The sequence below is a fragment of the Elephas maximus genome, chromosome 14 (assembly GCF_024166365.1).
Source record: "Elephas maximus indicus isolate mEleMax1 chromosome 14, mEleMax1 primary haplotype, whole genome shotgun sequence".
Lineage (NCBI taxonomy): Eukaryota > Metazoa > Chordata > Mammalia > Proboscidea > Elephantidae > Elephas > Elephas maximus.
Window position 1 is genome coordinate 100,011,075 of NC_064832.1, and position 20,908 is coordinate 100,031,982.

Consider the following 20,908-nt stretch of genomic DNA (forward strand, 5'->3'; position numbering starts at 1 on the left):
TGATATATCCTTAATATATCCTGACTATGCAGTATTAAGTTTCAAAATTATTATGTACTATATCTAAAGCTTTTAAAAAGTATGGTTAATGGTTATATTTAGAAATACTGTTATCTAAAGTTTTTTTTTTTTTAACTGATTTTATTTGGCCCTTACGTTATGCTCGTAATTAATTTCTATCAGGTCTTTCACTATGAAGAGTTACGCTTATAAATTAATCATGACCATATTAAGTTTTGTCATCTGCAGATAAATTTTTACTTTACTGATTTTCTGAAAACATTTGACCAGAATATCTCAACAATAACAAAAAAAAATGACTACATTAGACTTACAAAAAAGACTGTGACTAGACTTAATCAAGATTTCCAGAATGCCTATGCAAAATTGATGAGTTCCCAGACCGCAGTTGACCCAGAATCACTTGAAACAGGAATTAACTACATAAGCTGAGTAAACGAAAAGATACTATGGGTTTTATGTAAAAATATTGCTGATGTTTTAAAGTCTGTCTTTCTAAAAATAAGAAATACTTTATTTGAGAGCACAGAAAAGGACAGAATACTACCAAACTCATTCTATGAAGCCACCATATCCCTGATACCAAATACAGGTAAAGGCACCACAAGAAAAGAAAATTATAGACCTATATCCCTCATGAATGTAGATGCAAAAATCCTCAACGAAATTCTAGCCAATAGAATTCAACAATATATCAAAAAAATAATTCACCATGACCAAGTGGGATTCATACCAGGTATGCAGGGATGGTTCAACATTAGAAAAACAGTTAATGTAATCCACCACACAAATAAAACAAAAGACAAGAATCACATGATTTTATCAATTGATGCAGAAAAGGCATTTGACAAAGTTCAACACTCATTCATGATAAAAACTCTCAGCAAAAGAGGAATAGAAGGAAAATTCCTCAACATGATAAAGGGCATTTATACAAAGCCAACAGCCAACATCACCCTGAATGGAGAGAGCCCGAAAGCATTCCCACTGAGATCGGGAACCAGAAAAGGATGCCCTTTATCACCACTCTTATTCAACACTGTATTGGAGGTCCTAGCCAGAGCAATTAGGCTAGATAAAGAGCATCCAGATGGGCAAGGAAGAAGTAAAAGTATCTCTGTTTGCAGATGACATGATCTTATACACAGAAAACCCTAAGGAATCCTCCAGAAAACTACTGAAACTAATAGAAGAGTTCAGCAGAGTATTGGGATATAAGATAAACATAAAAAAATCAGCTGGATTCTTCTACACCAACAAAAAGAACACCGAAGAGGAAATCACCAAATCAATGCCATTTACAGTAGCCCTCAAGAAGATAAAATACTTAGGAGTAAATCTTACTAGAGATGTAAAAGACTTATACAAAGAAAACTACAGCACACTTCTGCAAGAAACCAAAAGAGACTTACATAAGTGGAAGAACATACCTTGCTCGTGGATAGGAAGACTCAACTTTATAAAAATGTCTATTCTACCAAAAGCGATCTATACATTTAATTCAATCCCGATCCAAATCCCAACGACATTCTTTAATGAGAAGGAGAAACAAATCATCAACTTCATAGGAAAGGGAAAGAGGCCCCGGATAAATAAGGCATTACTGAAAAAGAAGAACAAAGTGGGAGGCCTTACTTTACCTGATTTTAGAACCTATTATACCGCCACAGTAGTCAAAACAGCCTGGTAATGGTACAACAACAGATACATGGACCAATGAAACAGAATTGAGAATCCAGACATAAATCCATCCACATATGAGCAGTTGATATTTGACAAAGGCCCCAAAACAGTTAAATGGGGAAAAGACAGTCTTTTTAACAAATGGGGCTGGGATAACTGGATATCCATCTGCAAAAAAACGAAACAAGACCCATACCTCACTCCATACACAAAAACTAACTCAAAATGGATCAAAGACCTAAATATAAAATCTAAAACGATTAAGATCATGGAAGAAAAAATAGGGACAACGTTAGGAGCCCTAATACATGGCATAAACAGTATACAAAACATTACAATGAATGCAGAAGAAAAAGTAGATAACTGGGAGCTCCTAAAAATCAAACACCTATGCTCATCCAAAGACTTCACCAAAAGAGTAAAAAGACTACCTACAGACTGGGAAAAAGTTTTTAGCTATGACATTTCTGATCAGTGCCTGATCTCTAAAATCTACATGATACTGCAAAAACTCAACTACAAAAAGACAAATAACCAATTAAAAAATGGGCAAAAGATATGAATAGACACTTCACTAAAGAAGACATTCAGACATCTAACAGATACATGAGGAAATGTTCACGATCATTAGCCATTAGAGAAATGCAGATCAAAACTACAATGAGATTTCATCGCACTCCAACAAAGCTGGCATTAATCCAAAAAACACAAAATAATAAATGTTGGAGAGGCTGTGGAGAGATTGGAACACTTCTACACTGCTGGTGGGAATGTAAAATGGTTCAACCACTTTGGAAATCGATTTGGAGCTTCCTTAAAAAGCTAGAAATAGAACTACGATACAGTCCAGCAATGCCACTCCTTGGAATATATCCTAGAGGATTAAGAGCCTTTACACGAACAGATAGATGTACACCCATGTTTATTGCAGCACTGTTTACAATAGCAAAAAGATGGAAGCAACCAAGGTGCCCGTCAATGGATGAATGGATAAATAAATTATGGTATATTCACACAATGGAATACTACGCATTGATAAAGAACAGTGAGGGATCTGTGAAACATTTCATAACATGGAGAAACCTGGAAGGCATTATGCTGGAAGGCAAATTAGTCAGTTGCAAAAGGACAAATATTGTATAAGACCACTATTATAAGAACTTGAGAAATAGTTTAAACTGAGAAGAAAACATTCTTTTGTGGTTACGAGAGGGGAGAAGGAGGGAGGGTGGGAGGGGGCATTCACTAATTAGATAGTAGATAAGAACTACTTTAGGTGAAGAGAAAGACAGCACACAATACAGGGGACGTCAGCACAATTGGACTAAACCAAAAGCAAAGAAGTTTCCTGAACAAACTGAATGCTTCGAGGGCCATCGTAGCAGGGGCAGGGGTCTGGGGACCATGGTTCCAGGGGACATCTAAGTCAATTGGCATAATAAAATCTATTAAGAAAACATTCTGCATCCCACATTGAAGAGTGGCGTCTGGGGTCTTAAATGCTAGCAAGCAGCCATCTAGGATGCATCAATTGGTCTCAAACCACCTGGATCAAAGGAGAATGAAGAACACCAAGGACACAGGGCGATTAGGAGCCCAAGAGACAGAAAGGGCCACATGAACCAGAGACTACATCACCCTGAGACCAGAAGAACTAGATGGTGCCTGGCTACAACCACTGACTGCCCTGACAGGGAACACAACAGAGAACCCCTGAGGGAGCAGGAGAGGAGTGGGATGCAGACCCCAAATTCTAATAAGACCAGACTTAATGGTGTGACTGAGACTAGAAGGGCCCCGGTGGTCATGGCTCCCAGACCTTCTCTTGGCCCAGGACAGGAACCATTTCCGAAGCCAACTCTTCAGACATGGATTGGACTGGACAATGGGTTGGAGAGAGATGTGAATGAGGAGTGAGCTTCTTGGATCAGGTGGACACTTGAGACTATGTTGGCATCTCCTGCCTAGAGGGGAGATGAGAGGGTGGAGGGGGTTAGAAGCTGGCGAAATGGACACAAAAAGAGAGAGTGGAGGGAGAGCACGAAAAGAGAGAGTGGAGGGAGAGAGCAGGCTGTCTCATTAGCGGGAGAGTAACTGGGAGTGTGTAGCAAGGTATATATGGGTTTTTATGTGAGAGACTGACTTGATTTGTAAACTTTCACTTAAAGCACAATAAAAATTATTTAAAAAAAAATCTGAGTTGTAAAAAGTTTCCCCTTAGTCTCTCCAGCGCTCTGACAATGAGACAGTAAGTCTCAGGTTTGGGTGTGAGGCCTTCACTGCCCTAGCTAACAACCATCACACAGTTAATGCTAGACTCCCTGTTACTGTGATTCATTTCAGGGTTATCTTCCAACTCTGGAACATACTGCAAGTTTTGGGAGTAATACTAAATAGAAAGTTTTCTATTTAAATCACCCCAAGCTTTAAAAACGAAGTCAGTTAAGACTATTAAGTAATTGAGTGCAGAGATGGCGAGAGGGCATAGCAGAAGTGTGAGTGTGGGACCTGAAACTGGGGAAGGTGATCTACCCCTCAGGGCACTGATGGCCTCTCCTGCTCCTGGCCTGACCACTGGCTTCACCTGGCCCTCCCCATGACTGCAGGATCCAGGCCCACCAGCCTTCCAGCCTCTTCTACCTCACTCGCTGGCTCTTCACTCTTCCTGTTCGTGCTCCCCTCAGCCACAGGCCAATCCTGAGGGCTCAGTGATCTGCAGCATTGCCCATTGGGAAGGTTTCTAGTCTTGATAACATGAGCTGGGCTCCCTTACTCACCTTCCTCAGGTGCTCCTAGACCAGCAGTTGACATGGCTCCAGTCAGGGTCACCAACAGCCCGGAAGTTGTATCGTAACAGCCTACATTTTGCCAGGCCTGTCACGGAGTGGCTCACTGTATCATCAAACAGCAATGTCCCCAACACCTTGTATGTAGACTGAGGCCAAGTAGATGTTGAAGTCAAAGAGGGAGGAGAGGCAGAACACGTATACCAGGTGTGCTACCCCAAAGACCTGCAACAGGGTCAGCTGAGGGGTCTCGATGCCAGATTCAAGGGGCCACAGGAACTGCTGAGGGGGCTCAGCCAGTGCACTGGCTTTCACCAGGCCTTGGTCTTTCCCAGTGAAGGGAGTTTAGGGTTCCCGATCCCCCTAAGGATACTGGGAAGTGGGGGACTCTGAGGTTCGCCCTATTCCCGCAAATATCCCCAGGGCAATGCTGTGTTCCCCCTCCTCAGACTTCCCTGTGCAAGACAGTGTGCCCCCAGAACAGGGCTGTGACTTCCCCACCTCAATCCCCTAGGGAAAACATGGAGTTAACTTATGACCCAGCAATTCTACTCCTAGGTATATACCCAAGAGAAATGAAAACATACTTCCACACAAACACTTGTACACAAATGCTCACAGCAGTACTATTCACAATAGTCGAAGTAGCCAAAAGCAAAAACAACTCAAATAGCTATCAACTGATCAATAGATAAACAAAATGTTGTATATCCATACAATGAATTATCATAATTTTTATATTATTGGCTATAAAAAGGAATGAAGTTCTGGTCCATGCTATAACATGGGTGAACCTTGAAAACATATGCTGAGTGAAAGAAGCCAGACACAAAAGACCATATGTTGTATGATTCTATTTGTGTGAAATGTCCAGAATACACAAAAAGCAGATTAGTGGTTGCCAGGGATAGAGAGTGACTACAAATGGGTACTAGGTTTTTCTTTATAGTGACTTAAATGTTTTAAAATTGGCTATGGTAATAATTGCATAACTCTGTCAATATACTAAAACCATTATATTATAATGAGTTATATCTCAATAAAGCTGTTTTTTTAAAAGGCAACAGAGGCAGCAGCAGGGACTCCTCCTTCCCCCAGCCCCCCAACACATTACCACAAGCGAGTGGGTTCCATTCAAGAGAATGTTGCTCCTGAACAGCACATGGAGAGGATGGATCTTCCCCTCCCTGCACTGTGGTAACACCTGCAGGACCACAGGAGCCAATCCTAGACAGGGCAGGTGAGGAGGAGGGAGCGGCAGGGGAGGTCAGCCTGGCGTGCACTTGCACCTCGGAACATCACTGAGCAAGGGATGCTGCTCTTGGAAGTCTATTGCCTAGAAGAAAACGTGCTTCGTCTTCACAGGCCAAAGGCGGCCTGAAGCTTAGAGGGCGGATGCATTTGCAGAGCTAAGGCCTCCAGTTCTCTATCCACGGACAGTAAACTCTGAGAAAGGCTTCCAGAGCCTTTTGAAAAGATGGGGGGAAACCTACCAGCAGGATCTAGAAAACCCTGAAGTCATGTGGTAGATGCAAGGGCAGGAAGCAGCCTCAAGATGACATTGAAACTGAAGAAAGTGAAAACACCACCTGGAAACAATAAAAAACAACCAGATCAATAACTTCAAAGGAAGGCGCCTCCCAGAACAGTTTCCTCATTGGCATCACCAGTAAGATGAGGCAGGGCACAGGGATGTCTTCTAGCTTAACTCAAGACTAGCCTCTTCCTTGTTAGAACGCATCCTGGAAATAGCGAAAACACGCTGTCAGATCATCTCTGAGGGGATGTGTTCATCCACACAGCAATTTGAGCCTTGGGCAGCAATAAGAGAGCAGAGTCTGAGCAGGGGGAGCAGGGGGCAGAACTTCAACCTCTGGAGTGTGACTGAGGCTGTGGAGAAGGGGACTAAAGACTATTTCAGTTTGGGAAATGTGGCAGGAGGGGTCAGGGAGGGGTTTAAAGACCAGGCATGACAGGGAGCAGCTTGGACTCTGAGCCTCTTTACTCCTGACCTCAGTGGACCTTTGCTTTCATTCTCCTCAATTAAAAGGAGTCCTGGGTTGTGCAAACTGTTAAGCACTCAACTACTTGCCGAAAGGTTGGCAGTTTGAACCCAACCAGCGGTAGCTGGAAAGAAAGGCCTGGTGATCTGCTGTCAAAGGTCACAGCCTTGAAAATCCCATGGAGCAGTTCTACTCTGGACACATGGGGTCAGAATCATCTGAACGGCAACTAACAAGAGCAATACTCCTCCAACTCAATTTCCCACCAACACTTCATATTTATCATTTATAAAAAGGCTGGAGCCAACTCGCGGGACAGAACTTAGGTGTCAGGGTCCCACTTGTCTGTCCTCGGTTTCCTCATCAAGAACAGAGATTAGAACTTGCACCACCAACTTCTTTACAGAGTTGAGGAAAAATGAGACTGTGTGCCAGAAATTCCTGGTACCAGGGAGGGGATCAAAAAAGAAGAATTATCCTTCATTCTGTAAAAAATAATCAGAATTCAATGAAATCTGAAAATAAGGTTTATTCTGAGCAGTTATTCTATATGCATATAGAGAGACCATTGTGATTCCAGAAAAATTTGAATGGCTTGAAGAAGCTAAGTACAATGGGGCGTATAAAGAGAACACATGGGAGAAATATAATCAACCATTCCTCATCTTAACATGATTGAGCTCTGCCCTCCCCCTTTCACTGAGATCACAAGGCGGTGGCTGCCCCTCTACTCAGTCCTGTCTTTTGAAATTCAAATGTAGTATGCCTGGCTTTGAGCTCGAAAGAAAGGATTTGCAACTTTGGTGGGAAGAAATTAATTAATTTTGATCAGGAATTTCTTTAAAGTGAGTATTTGTTTTCGTAAGAAAACTCCCAAATCAAAGCAAGATACCTGCTATCAATTTCTCTCTTTGACAGTTCTCTTGGTCATTTTCGTGACGGGAGACTCGAATTTTAAGTACAAATGAAACGAGCTATTTTTATGTAACAAGGATTAACCTTCGACAATTTTCTGACGCTGACACACAAGGGCCCCCACAGGGCAGCGCCTGCCCCGCGGTCCCCTTGGTCATTCTCCTCAGTCTCCTCAGGCGCTCAGGGCCCCTGCCCCCCTTCCGCCCTGGGCTCTTTCCGTCCATCTTCGGCCCGACGCCGCCTGAGCCTCAGAAACCCTGGTGGTGTAGTCGTTATGACCTGAGGCTGTCAACCAAAAGGTCGGCAGTTCCAATCCGCCAGGCACTCCATGGGGGCAATTCTACCCTGTCTTCTAGGGTTGCTTTGAGTCTGAATTGACTCGACGGTAACTGGCTTTTTTTTTTAACTCGATCCTCCCCGCCGAGTACCTGCTTTTTCCGTCGAACCTCCGTATTTTCTCTCTCGCTGAGGCTCTCAGTCGCTCCCCGGCCTTCTTCGCCAGCTCTCGGTTCTTTCCGTGGATCTTCCGCCCTCCCTTCGACCCTTGGTGGTTTCCCTTGCTTTTCGTCCCTCTGCCTCGCTCCTCGGCCTCTCAGCCAACTCTCAGCTTTTTTTGTCGACCCTCCGGACTACTTTGGTTCTTTCCGTCACCTCTGGGTCCCTCCTGCCACCCTAGGCCCTCTCCATCAACTCTCGGCTCTTTCCGCCGATCTTCGGCCCTCCCTCCACCCTCTGCCCTTTCTGTCACCTCTAGGTCACCCTGAGGACAGGGGCTAGACGAGTGGTCTTGGCAGGGCAGCCTCTTCGCAGGCGCAGCTCCAGGACTCTGAAAGGGAAAGACAGTGTTCAGGGAGGGCCAGGTGTCTGTCCACATAGCAGCTGCCCATTTCACTTTGGGACGCTTCTCTTTGTCTTATTCTGAGCAGGATTTTAAATTAGGGTCATTAGGTCTTTATGAATTGCAGTTTTTCCCCCTACTTTGCCATTTGACTTTGCTTAGGGTATTTTTGTCATGTAGAACTTTACAATTTTTTAAAGAGTGGAATCTATCAACTTTTTGTTTCCTGTGTTTGGCCTCATTCTTGGAAGTACGTTTGTTACACTGATATTTTACATATTACTCAATAGTTTCAGGACATTATTGGCTTTATTAATTAATTTTTGTATTTGAGTGCTTCATACATGTGGAATTACTTTTGTTTGGTGTCAGGCATGAGTTTTGGAACCTATTTCAAGAGATAAGTACGTGTTGTTCCAGACCAGTGATTCTTTAAAACCACTAATTTTTCAAAACCTTTTTATGTGAAAAATTGAAAAATGTACATAAAAATAAAGAAACTAGTATAATGAGATCTATATACTAGAATCCAGCTTCAAAAATTATCAGCACTCTGCTATTCTTTTCGCAACCTCTCTCTCTCGCTCTTTTTTTTTTTGTTGTTCCGCTGGAGTACTTTAGAGCGTTTTAAGGACATCAGATCCTTTCACCCATCAGTACTTCGGCGTGTGCCTCATACAGATGCTGACTCTGAAGAACGTAACCATGATACGATTACCACAGGCCGCCGAGCGGGCTTGGAAAGCCCTACACGCCCCGGAGGTCAGCGGGTTCCAGGTGCCATCGCCTCTCACCCCTGGTGCATGTTAAAATCCCCTGAGGCTTGCAAGGACCCAAGCCTGGGACCACCCTAGAACCTTAAACTAAGCCTAGTTGGGGGAATACGCAGTCCCATGGGACAGTCTGAGTGTCTCTACCTCTGTCACTGAACGGGGGCCAGCTGGGTCCGGCCTAGGGTGTCGACCCCAGGACTGGTCCGAGTGCCCCCCCGGGAGGACTCCGGGGCGAAGCGTCTGCAGATCCCAGAGGAAGACCCTGTCAGAGCAGAATGTGGCACTTCAGCTGCTTCAGGGGTCGCGGTGTCGGCCTGGCCAGAGGCTTGTGAGCCACGCAGACCCGGACCTCGAATTACAGACCGCCCAGGGTCTCCTTGCCCCTTGTCTCCAGAGTCCTTTTCGGTGGACTTTTGGGGCGTGGGGGCAGGGCGTCACAGAATGCGTCTCCAATTCTCCCCGGCGCGCGGAGACTTGGCCATAGGTGGCAGCAGCTTTCCTATACCTATCCCTGTCACCTAGAAACCTAAAAGCCCAACCTCGGACGCGAAGAGTGAAGTTCAGACTTGGGCCGTTTCGGGACAGAACCGCCCACTTCGAGGAAGCCAAACCAAACCCGTTGCGGTAAAGTCGATGCAGACTCACAGCGGCCCACTCCCCGAGGCGTCAAGTTTCCGCCCTTAGGGAAGCGGTGCGGTGCTTGGACCAGTGCTGCTATCTGCTGGTCATGTGTGGGAACTGCAGCGACCTGCTCCGGACCAGTGCTGCTATCTGCTGGTTATGTGTAGGAACTGCAGTGACCCGCTCTGGACCAGTGCTGCTATCTGCTGGTCATGTATGGGAACTGCAGTGACCTGCTCCGGGAACGCCTCTGAGCGTCTGAGCATCCAGTGCCTTTGAGAGGGTTACTTGGCAGCACCAAATAAGAGAATTTGTCTGGTTTTGTTGTTGTTGTTGTTGCTATTTTGTTTTGTTTTTCTGGTGAAAGAAGGAGAGAGTATGCATTAAGATAACGAGCTGCTTTGACAACTGCCAACTTATTACTGTATCATCCCACTAGAAGCTCATGGGACTGGTGCAGAAGAATTTACGTCTAAGGCGGGTTCCTTCCTGTATGGATTGAGAAACTCCAGTCCTTCCAATTTTAGGATCCCCTCCTGTGCGCGTAGTCTAGATTTGACCTTTAAGTTGCTTTCACAGCAGTGACACCAGAGAGTAACTTGGGCCGTTCAGACTATTGCTTTTTTTTTTTTTTTAATCACTTTTTCATTTATTTTTGCTAGTAGTGTGGATATTTGTCTGGGTGAAGGATCATTTTTAGTTGGGCAGGCCCCACTCCCCTGTTCTTCCAGTCCCTGTTGATCTGTTCCCTCGCTGTGAGACCCCTTCCTGATCTTGGAGTCTCCCCACTCTCAGTCTTGGCCCCTAGATAGCCCTGCAGCCCACCCACCCTTACACTTGACTCTCCGTTTCCCTTAGGGTCTGAGACATCGGGATTGGCACCAGACAGGGGAAGCTGCAGTGGCAAAGGGAGCAGAAGCAGCTCCAGAACCTGAGACAGGTTTACAGTCATCATGGAAACGGCTGCCATTCTGTCAGTGCATTTGGCCAGGCTTTGGGAGAGGGCAGGATCGATACAGGGAGTGGGCCTGCAGTGCTTAACTGAGAAGCACTTGCCCTGCTGACTTCTTACGTGCCTATATGTCTCTGTGTCCTGGGGCTCTTGGAAACAGCGGGAACAGGGGGCTACTGATATGATAATGGGCAGATCACTTCCCCCAGACCCAATTGTTATATCTGCACTCTGGGATGTGCTGAGGGAGGCATGGGCTGCAAGGAGGGAAGGCCTGTTGAGGGGAATGTCTACCTGGGGCACTCAGGCAGGGGAAGCTAGATGGGGTTCATGGGGATGGAGTCATCGAAGGTGATGTTTCGAAGATTCCATTGTAAAAGGCTGGTGTCCAGGGCCTGAGGCTAGACAGAGAAATTGGGCATGGAGAGATGGCACCCCCTGCCCCCTCCTGCTGCTCCTCCTGGGCCCTGTTCTCCTCTTCTGGGAGTCAACCCTCACTCAGAGACGAAACAAGGAGGTCACTAACACAGGGTGAAATGTATTTTCAGTGGAAAGGTCAGGTAAGGGCCTCAGGGAAGAGGTTGCTGGTTCTCTCCAAGGTGGGATCAGAAACCTCAGGGGTTACAGTCAGTTTGTGGGAGGACTCAGTGTCTGGGCTGCCAGTGGGCCTAAGACCTAAAGACTGATGTTCATGTGTTGTCCTGGTTGCATATTATTTGGGGTGCCATTTGCTTTGGGGGGAGTCCTCTTGTTTGGAGAAAGCAAAAGATGGTGCGTTCCTGAATATCAGATGGACCTGGAGTTGGCAAATTTATCACAAATTATGAATCATGTAGTTGAAACTTCTTCAGCATTTGAAGAAAAACTTAGGTTTGCAAAAATAGCTTTTAAATCATCCAAGGAAAGTGAGAAAAATCTCCTTGAGGAAGTATCTAAGTTAAAATACTCATTCAAGATGCTTAATGAAAAAGGATCAGGTTAGTGTACAATGCACTTATTAGCTTGAGTTCACAGGATTTAAAAGACATACTTTGTTGCTGTGTGCCATCGAGCTGATTCCAACTCATAGTGACCCTGTAGGACAGAGTAGAACTGTCCCATAGGATTTCCAAGGTGGACTCGAACTGCATACTTTGTGGTTAGCAGCCATAGTTCTTAACCACTGTGCCACCAGAGCTCCTGATTTCTCTGGATACTTTACGACATGAGATGGGGAAGTCTGAACAAGTTCCAGATGAAAATCGCGCCTTTGTTTAAGTGAGCTGACTAGAGAGAAGCACTTCACTGGGATATGCCAGGTTAAGTGGAGAGTGTTTGAGGTTATAGGAGATAATGGGGTGGGAGGATTATAACAGGAGGCAGCAGTGTTAGCGATGCACTCTGTGGGCCGATGCTGACCCTGACCCTCAAACTCTTTACTCCTAACTCTAGCCCCAGTTCTAACCCCTATAAACCTGGACCCAAACTAACCCCCAAACCTAGCAATCTACACCTAACCCCTACTACTCAGGTCTGTCTTCCTCTGTAGTTCCCAGTCATCTAAACCTTGTCCAGACAGTGAAGCAGCAGTACCATAAAATGCCAGTGCATTGGCCAGGACTTCAGGAGAGGCCAGATCCGAGGCAGGGGGCAGAGCTCCAGGGCAGCCCCTTCACTACATGTCTAAGAAGCCTGACTTCTCAAACCTCCTCCATTCCCTGCACCTTGGGGCTTGGGGAAACACCGGGTCCCACCACAGCGAGCCCTGTGAGCACATACAGAGCTCTGTGAGCTGAACAATTTCTACAGTGACATTTATGGAATGGTCTCCTGTCAACATTTTTCTTTCCAATATGAAGTGTTAAATCCCCTACCCTATTCAAACCAATGCAAAAGCTCAATATCATCAATGAGAACAAGGCCAGAGGACGACTGCAGAACAGACCATCAATTCCTTGTATGCAAGTTCAAGTTGAAATTGAAGAAAATTTGAACAAGTCCACGAGTGCCAAAGTATCACCTAGAATATATTCCACCTGAATTTAGAGACCATCTGAAGGATAGATTTGACACATTGAACACTAATGACCAAAGACCAGAGAAGATGTGGAATGACATCAAGGACATCATACAGGAAAAAAGCAAGAGGTCATTAAAAAGACAGGAAAGACCAAAATAGTGCCAGAAAAGACTCTGAAAATTGCTTCTGAATGCCCAGCAGCTAAAGCGAAAGAAGAAATGATGAAGTAGAAGAGATGAACAGACTTCAAAGGGTGGCTGGAGAAGACAAAGTATTATAATGATTGTACAAAGACCTGGAGATAGAAAACCAAAAGGGAAGAACATGCTTGGCATTTCTCATGTTGAAAGAACTGAAAAAAAAGTTAAGCCTTGAGTTGCAATACTGAAGGATTCTGTGGGGGAAATATTAAATGACGAAGGAAGCATCAAAAGCAGGTGGAAGGAATACACAGAGTCACTACACCAAAAAGAACTGGTGGGCATTCAACCATTTCAGGAGGTAGCATAAGATCAGGAACCAGTGGTACTGAAGGAAGAAGTCCAAGCTGCACTGAAAGCACTGGCGAAAAAGATAACTCCAGGAATTGACAAAATACCTACTGAGATGTTTCAACAAATGGATGCAGTGCTAAAAGTGCTCACTTGTCTATGCCAAGAAATTTGGAATACAGCTACTGGGCCAAACGACTGGAAGAGATCCATATTTATGCCTATTCCTAAGAAAGATGATCCAACCGAACGTGGAAATTATAGAACAATATCATTAATATCACATGCAAGTAAAATTTTGCTGAAGATCATTCAAAAGCGGCTGCAGCAGTATATCAACAGGGAACTGCCAGAAGTTCAAGACGGATTCAGAAGTGGACGTGGAACCAGGGACATCATTGCTGATGTCAGATGGATCCTGGCTGAAAGCAGAGAATACTAGAAAGATGTTTATCTGTGTTTTATTGATTATGCAAAGGCATTTGACTGTGTGGATCATAACAAATTATTCATAATATTGTGAAGAATGTGAATTCCAGAACTCTTAATTGTGCTCATGAGGAACCTGTACATAGATCAACAGGCAGCAGTTCAAACAGAACAAGGGGATACTGTGTGGTTTAAAGTCAGGAAAGGTGTGCGTCAGGGCTGTGTCCTTTCACCATACTTATTCAATCTGTATATTGAGCAAAAAATCCAAGAAGCGGACTGTATGAAGAAGAACGGGGCATGGGGATTGAAGGAAGGCTCATTAATAACCTGTGATATGCAGATGACACAACCTTGCTTGCTGAAAGTGAAGAGGACTTGAAGCACTAGCTGATGAAAATCAAAGACCACAGCCTTCAGTATGGATTACACCTCAACGTAAAGAAAACAAAAACTCTCACAACCGGACCAGTAAGCAACATTATGATAAACAGAGAAAAGATTAGAGTTGTCAAGGATTTCATTTTACTTGGATCCACAATCAACACCCATAGAAGCAGCAGTTGAGAAATCAAAAGACGCATTGCACTAGGCAAATCTGCTGCAAAGGACCTCTTTAAAGTGTTAAAAAGCAAAGATGTCACCTCGAAGACTAAGGCGCACCTGACCCAGGCCACGGTGTTTTCAATCGCCTCATACACATGCAAAAGCTGGACAATAAATAAGGAAGACCACACCTTTGAATTGTGGTGTTGGCTAAGAATATTGAATATACCATGGACTGCCAAAAGAACGAACAAACCTGTCATTGGGCAAATCAACTGCAAAAGACCTCTTTGAAGTGTTGAAAAGCAAAGATGTCACCTTGAGGACTAAGGTGCACCTGACTCAAGCCATGGTGTTTTCTGTGGCCTCATATGCTTGCGAAAGCTGGACAGTGAATAAGGAAGACCGAAGAAGAATTGAGACCTTTGAATTGTGGTGCTGGGAAAGAATATTGAATATACCGTGAACAAATCTTTCTTGGAAGCAGTATAACCAGAAAGCTCCTTAGAAGCCAGGATGGGGAGACTACGCCTCACATACTTCAGACATGTTACCTGGAGGGATCAGTCCCTGGAGAAGGACATCATGCTTGGTAAAGTAAAGGTCAACAAAAAAGAGGAAGACCCTCAGCGAGATAGATTGACCCAGTGGCTGCCAACGATGGGCTCAGGCATAACAGCAATTGTGAGGATGGCACAGGACTGGGCAGTATTTCATTCTGTTGTACATGGGGTCACTATGAGTCGGAACTGACTCGACAGCACCTAACAACAACAACAACATTCAAACCAAGATACTCTGGGAAGTGTACTACCTATTTCTCTTTAGTGGAGTAGAGTCACTAGCCTAAAGAGGGGCCTCCACCTGCATTGCACGTAGCTTTGAACATTATGATGTATATACAAAAGCTGTAAATAAATATTTTTGTTGTAATAGAAGTGTCCCCAGATGAATAGTTTAGCTTAACTAGTAAAGAATGTCTGCCTTGAGCATTGTGCTCGTCTAAAAACTATATGGGATCACCTTTGACAACAGCAACTCAGAAGACTGGATAGGAAACTTAGTGGGCAGTGAGTTTATGTTAATGGGAGAGAGACAATTCAGAAATGCAGGGTGAGACCCAGTGAACTGTAGATCTGGGTATGGGACCCACACATCAGTATTTTAAAAGCATACCACATGAGTTCAGCTTATAGTCCATTGAGAACCAGCACACCTGCTGTGATTATCAATCAATAAAGTACATAAGATTCACTTGGAAATATTGTTAAAATGCAGATTCTGATTCACTAGGACTGGGTTATGCCTGGCAAAACGTATTTCTAACGAAGCACAGGTCTATGGACCACCCTATGATTACTAATGTACTCTTTGGTCTGAAGTAAATCAAACTTGCTGAACAAAAATAAATAAATTGGCTGGATGGTGATTATTGTTGCTGTGTGCCATCCAGCTGATTCGACTCAATCAACCATATAGGACAGAGCAGAACTGCCCCTATAGAGTTTCCTAGGGTGAAATCTTGATGGAAGCAGATTGCCAGGTCTTTCCTCCCGTTGAGTGGCTGGTGGGTTGGAATCACTGACTTTTCATTTAGCAGCCCAGTGCTTCAACTGCTGTACCACCAGGGCTCCTCAGATGGTAATTAGAAGTCAAAATCCTTACAAAATATGCTGTATTTAGAAGCATTTTCATAAAATTGAAAGACATTGACCAAACATAATTTTATAATGATTTTTTCATAACCAAATGGACAAACCAGCAGAATATTCCCCCCTATAGCTCTTTTAGAGTAAAAAAAAAAAAAAAATTCTAGTATCAACAGGGGACACTGCTTAAAAGTTACAAAGGCTTGGAAGTAGATGCCTACTTCCTTCATCAGTAACTGCTTAAAGTCATCTCCATTTTTGGCAAGTAAAGTTGTGTCATCTGCATATTTTAGGTTGCTAATGAGTCTTCCTCCAAACCCGACACCTCACTCTTTACACAGTACAATTTCAGATTAGTTGTTCAGCATACAGATTGAATAAGGATGGTGAAAGGATACACCTCTGCCACACACCTTTTCCTATTTTAAACCAGTCAGTTTCTCCTTTTTCTGTTCAAACGGCTGCCTCTTGTTCCACATACAGGTTCCACATGAGCACAATTAAGTGTTCCGGAATTCCCACTCTGTGTAATGTCATGCATAGTTTGTTATGATCCACACAGTCAAATGATTTCATGTAATCAATGAAACACAAGTAAACACCTTCCTGGTACTCTCTGCTTTCAGCCAAGATTCATCAGACATCAGCAATGTTATCCCTTCATTCCATATTCTCTTCTACAGGGCCAGCCTATATTTTTAACAAGTTCCTACATCATCATGCTGGCATAGTGGTTAAGGGCTTAACTGCTAACCAAAAGGTTGGCAGTTTGAGTCCACCAGCCACTTCTTGGAAAGCCCATAGGGCTGTTCTACTCCGTCCTATACGGGTCGCTTTGAGTCGGAATCGACTCCACCGCAACGGGGTTACCCCTGGTGACAGAGGCCTGAAACAGGTTAGAGGACCAAGGAGGGCAACAAAGCAGGGGACCAAGATTGAGACTCACCCTCAGATTATCACAAAAGGTCAACGATTCCCTCCACTTTCGCTGCTGCTTTTAATTTATAAAATTCACTTCAAAAACGTTGAATAGAATGACAAATTAAATGTAGAGGAAGGGATTCATACCTATACAAACAGAAATGTTTGTTCTTTTAAAGTAATGGTTGGTGACTAAAATTATCAGATGCCTCCATTAATACAGACAACTCCAAACCAAAAAAAAAGAACCAAACCCAGTGCCGTCGAGTCAATTCCGACCCATAGGACCCTATAGGACAGAGTAGAACTGCCCCACAGAGTTTCCAAGGAGCGCCTGGTGGATTCGAACCGCCGACCCTGTGGTTAGCAGCCTAGCACTTAACCACTAACCCTAACCCTAACCAGACAACGCCGGTCCTTGCTGAATTCTTAACCCAACCACAGAGCCTCAGATGTTCCCAGGCCAACACGGCCACACATCGGCCCCTCGCCCACCCCCAGGTCCCAGCCCCGGAAAGCTGAGTCACAGACACCTCACTCGCGGGGCACCGATCTCGGCCTGCTCCCAAAAGTCCTTGGGATTTAACCGCTTTTCCACGGGGCAACAGGAAAGCATCGCAGCTTCCAGCGCACGTGGCCTACGCAACTCTCCTCTCTGACCTAAACACAACGCTCCTCTTTTACTTAAATTGTTTCAAAGTTAACTTAAAATAGCAGGAAGCAGCTCTGATCCTCAGGACTCCAAAGACTTAGGAATATTTCAAAAGGAGGAGAATCAAATTCCCTTGTGACAGGGAAGGAAGAGTACGAGGCGGTGGGGAGGGATGCTCACGGCGGCCCCGCCCTATCTAGGCCCCGCCCCACCCCTCCCAAGCCACGCCCCCGCTCCCAAGCCCGCCCCACCCACCCCAAGCCCCGCCCCTCCAGGACACCGCCCCGCCCTTGGGCCCCTCCCCTCCAGGTCCCGCCCTCCCAGGCCCCGCCCAAGCTGGCCCGCCCCGCCCTGGGCCCCTCCCCAGGCCCCCAGGCCCCGCCCCTCCAGACCCCGCCCCACTACGTCATTTCCTGCCGACGCAGCGTAGGAGCGACGGGCCTACGGGGGTGAGTGAGTCTCCGTCTTCCTGTTGAAACTCACGCTTTGTGTTCTCGGCAGCGCCCCTTCTTCCCCGCCCGATCCGGGACCCTGCGGACGTTAAAGTGCCTGCACGCGGCCGTGCTGCCCGCGGGCCTAGGCGTCGCTCCGCTGTCGCTCCCGGATCCGCGTCCGTTTCCGGTTAAAGCCGCTCCGAGGCGGGCCCCTCTGGGAGGCTTTGTGGACCCCGCCTGCCCGCCCTGTCCTGCCTCCGGTGACCCTTCTCCTCCTCGCGCGCTGGAAGGGCCCCTCTGGGAGGCTGCGCCTTCGCCCTGTTAAAAAACGAGGTCGTGTGGTTGACAAAGTGGACGGCACACCTGAGCCATCTCTTTACCTGAAACTCAGGACCAACTTTCCTGCAAATCAGGCCACCCACATTTGACTGACGAAATCGTGGCGGCGTTTCAGTAGTAAATTGTATAAACCCATCTGAAATAAGCTTCTTTTGTTCCCTTATGATGTCACTGTAAGCCAGTCACTGCCGATACTTCGTGGAGCACCTTTCCACGGATGATTTGATGCCACCGGATTCGGAATCTTCTGCCCCAATAAACTTCATCTAATAGGGTCGCTATGAGTTGGAATCGACTCGACGGCACTGGGTTTTTGGGGTTTTAATAGATTGTTGGTTATTAACTTTATTATAACTCCGTTTCTTCTGACAAACTCCACACCCATCTTTCTTGGCTCTCAGGGCGGCGCTGGCCCCAGGATGCTGACCCAGATGTTGTGAGGTGCCCTCGAGTGGGTTCCGACTCATAGCGACCCTATGCACAACAGAAGGAAACTGCCATGCCCACAGTTGTTAGGCTTGAGCTCATTGTTGCAGCCACTGTGTCAATCCACCTCACTGAGGGTCTTCCTCTTTTCCGCTGACCCTGTACCTTACCAACCATGATGTCTTTCTCCAGGGACTGATCCCTCCTGACATGTCCAAAGCATGTAAGATGCAGTCTCACCATCCTTGCTTCTAAGGAGCATTCTGGCCGCACTTCTTCCAAGACAGATTTGTTCACTCTTTTGGCAGTCCATGGTATATTCAATACTCTTCACCAGCACTGTATTTCAAAGGTGTCAGTTCTTCTTCAGTCTTCCTTATTCATTGTTCAGCTTTTGCATGCCTATGATGCAATTGAAAATACCATGGCCCGGGTCAGGTGCACCTTAGTCTTCAAGGTGACATCTTTGCTTTTTAACACTTTAAAGAGGTCTTTTGCAGCAGATTTGCCCAAGGCGTCTTTTGATTTCTTGACTGCTGCTTCCATGGCTGTTGATTATGAATCCAAGTAAAATGAAATCCTTGAAAACTTCAGTCTTTTCTCCATTTATCATAATGTTTGTTGCTTATTGTTCCAGTGTGAGTTTTGTTTTCTTTATGTTGAGGTGTAATCCATACTGAAAGCTGCCATGTTTGACCTTCATCAGTAAGTGCTTCAAGTCCTCTCTACTTTCAGCAAACAAGGTTGTGTCATCTGCATAATGCAGGTTGTTAATGAGTCTCCCACCAATCCTGATGCCCCATTCTTCTTCATATAGTCCAGCTTCTTGGATTATTTGCTCAGCATACAGATTGAATAAGTATGGTGAATGGATACAACCCTGACGCACACCTTTCCGGACTTTAAACCAAGCAGTATCCCCTTGTTCTGTCTGAACAACTGCCTCTTGATCTGTGCACAGGTTCCTCATGAGCACAACTAAGTGTTCTGGAATTTTCTGTTATTTTCAGTCAGATAATATTTCTTATTTTCATTCCTAGGAAACTGGTGGTGTAGTGGTTAAGAGCTACGCCTGCTAACCAAAAGGTCAGCTGTTTGAATTCATCAGCCACTTCTTGGAAACCCTATGGGACAGTTCCACTCTGTCTTATAGGGTTGCTATGAGTTGAAATCTACTCGATGGCATGAGTTTTTTGAGTTTCATTCCTAAAAGCTTATAATTTTTTTCAAATTCTATTAATGTCCATGTAATTTTTAATATGAAATTTCAGTTTCCTTTTTCACTCTTGGTTTACAAAATCGAACAGTTTATTCATTTTCAAGCCCTTCAGTTTGTTATGTTTCTAATGATGCATGTACTTAAAGATCACAGTTTTGTTGTGGTTGTTTTTACCTAATGATTACATTTATCAAGTTGGTAGGTCCAGATATCTTTTTTTTTTTAATTGTACTTTAGGTGAAAGTTTGTAGCACGAATTAGCTTCTCATTCAAAAATTTATGTACAAATTGTTTTGTGATGTTGGTTGCAATCCCTGCATTGTGTCAGCACTCTCCCCCTTTCCTGTGTTCATTCGTCCAGTTTTCCTGTCTGTTTCTGCTTTCCTTGCTTTTGGGCAGGTGTTGTGCATTTGGTCTTGTATACTTGATTGAACTAAGAACCATGTTCCTCATGTGTGTAGTTTGTTTTGTAAACCTGTCTACTCTTTGGCTGAAAAGCGGTCTTTGGGATTGGCTTCACTTCTGAGTTAGCAGGGTGTCCACGGGCCATAGTCTGTGTCAGACCAGTAAGTCTGGTCTTTTGTTTGTGAATTTGGATTTTGTTCTACATTTTGTTCCCTCCCTATCCGGGACCGTCTGTTGTGATCCCTGTGAGAGCAATTGGTTATGGTACCCAGGCACCATCTAGTTCTTCTTGTCTCAGGCTGCTGGAGGCTGTGGTTCATGTGGTCCATTAGTCTTTTTTTTTTTTTTTCATTTTCCTTTGCTCCAGACAGGATGGGACCAGCAGATGTATCTTAGGTGGCCCCTTCCAAGCTTTTAAGACCCTAGACATGACTCACCAAAGTAGTATATAGAACATTTTCTTTATGAGCTTTGTTATGCTGACTGACCTGGATGTCCCCCAAGACTATGGTCCCCAGCTCTGAACCCAGTAACTTGTTCCCTCAAGGTGTTTGGATGTGTCTAGGAAGCTTCTATGACATTGCCTCGGTCAAGTTGTGCTGACTTCCCCTATACTGTGTGTTGTCTTTCCCTTCACTAAAGTTAACGCTTTTCTACTATCTAGTTAGTGATTTCCCCTCCCCTCTCTCCCAACCATTTATTATGGATTGAATGTGTTCAGCCTAAAATGTGTGTCCACTTGGCCAGGCCATGATTCTCAGTATTGTGTGATTGTCCACAGTTTTGTCATATGATGTAATTTTCCT

The 20,908-nt window shown here is 44.9% G+C and overlaps 1 protein-coding gene across 9 annotated transcripts in view; it reads left to right on the forward strand.

Annotated features, from left to right (window-relative positions):
- LOC126058050 (zinc finger protein 699-like) overlaps positions 1-20,908 on the forward strand; it is a 546,539-nt gene that overhangs the window by 476,452 nt on the left and 49,179 nt on the right. For 6 of the 9 annotated variants that reach the window (XR_007513070.1, XM_049853039.1, XM_049853041.1 and 3 more), the window contains exon 1: positions 17,693-17,728. The exons of 1 other annotated variant lie outside the window; for it this stretch is intronic. The gene's annotated coding sequence lies outside the window, so the exon portion shown is untranslated. Of the gene's footprint in view, positions 1-17,677; positions 17,729-20,908 lie in introns of those variants that run through there. 2 more of the 9 variants (XM_049853040.1, XM_049853044.1) reach the window with 1 other exon arrangement.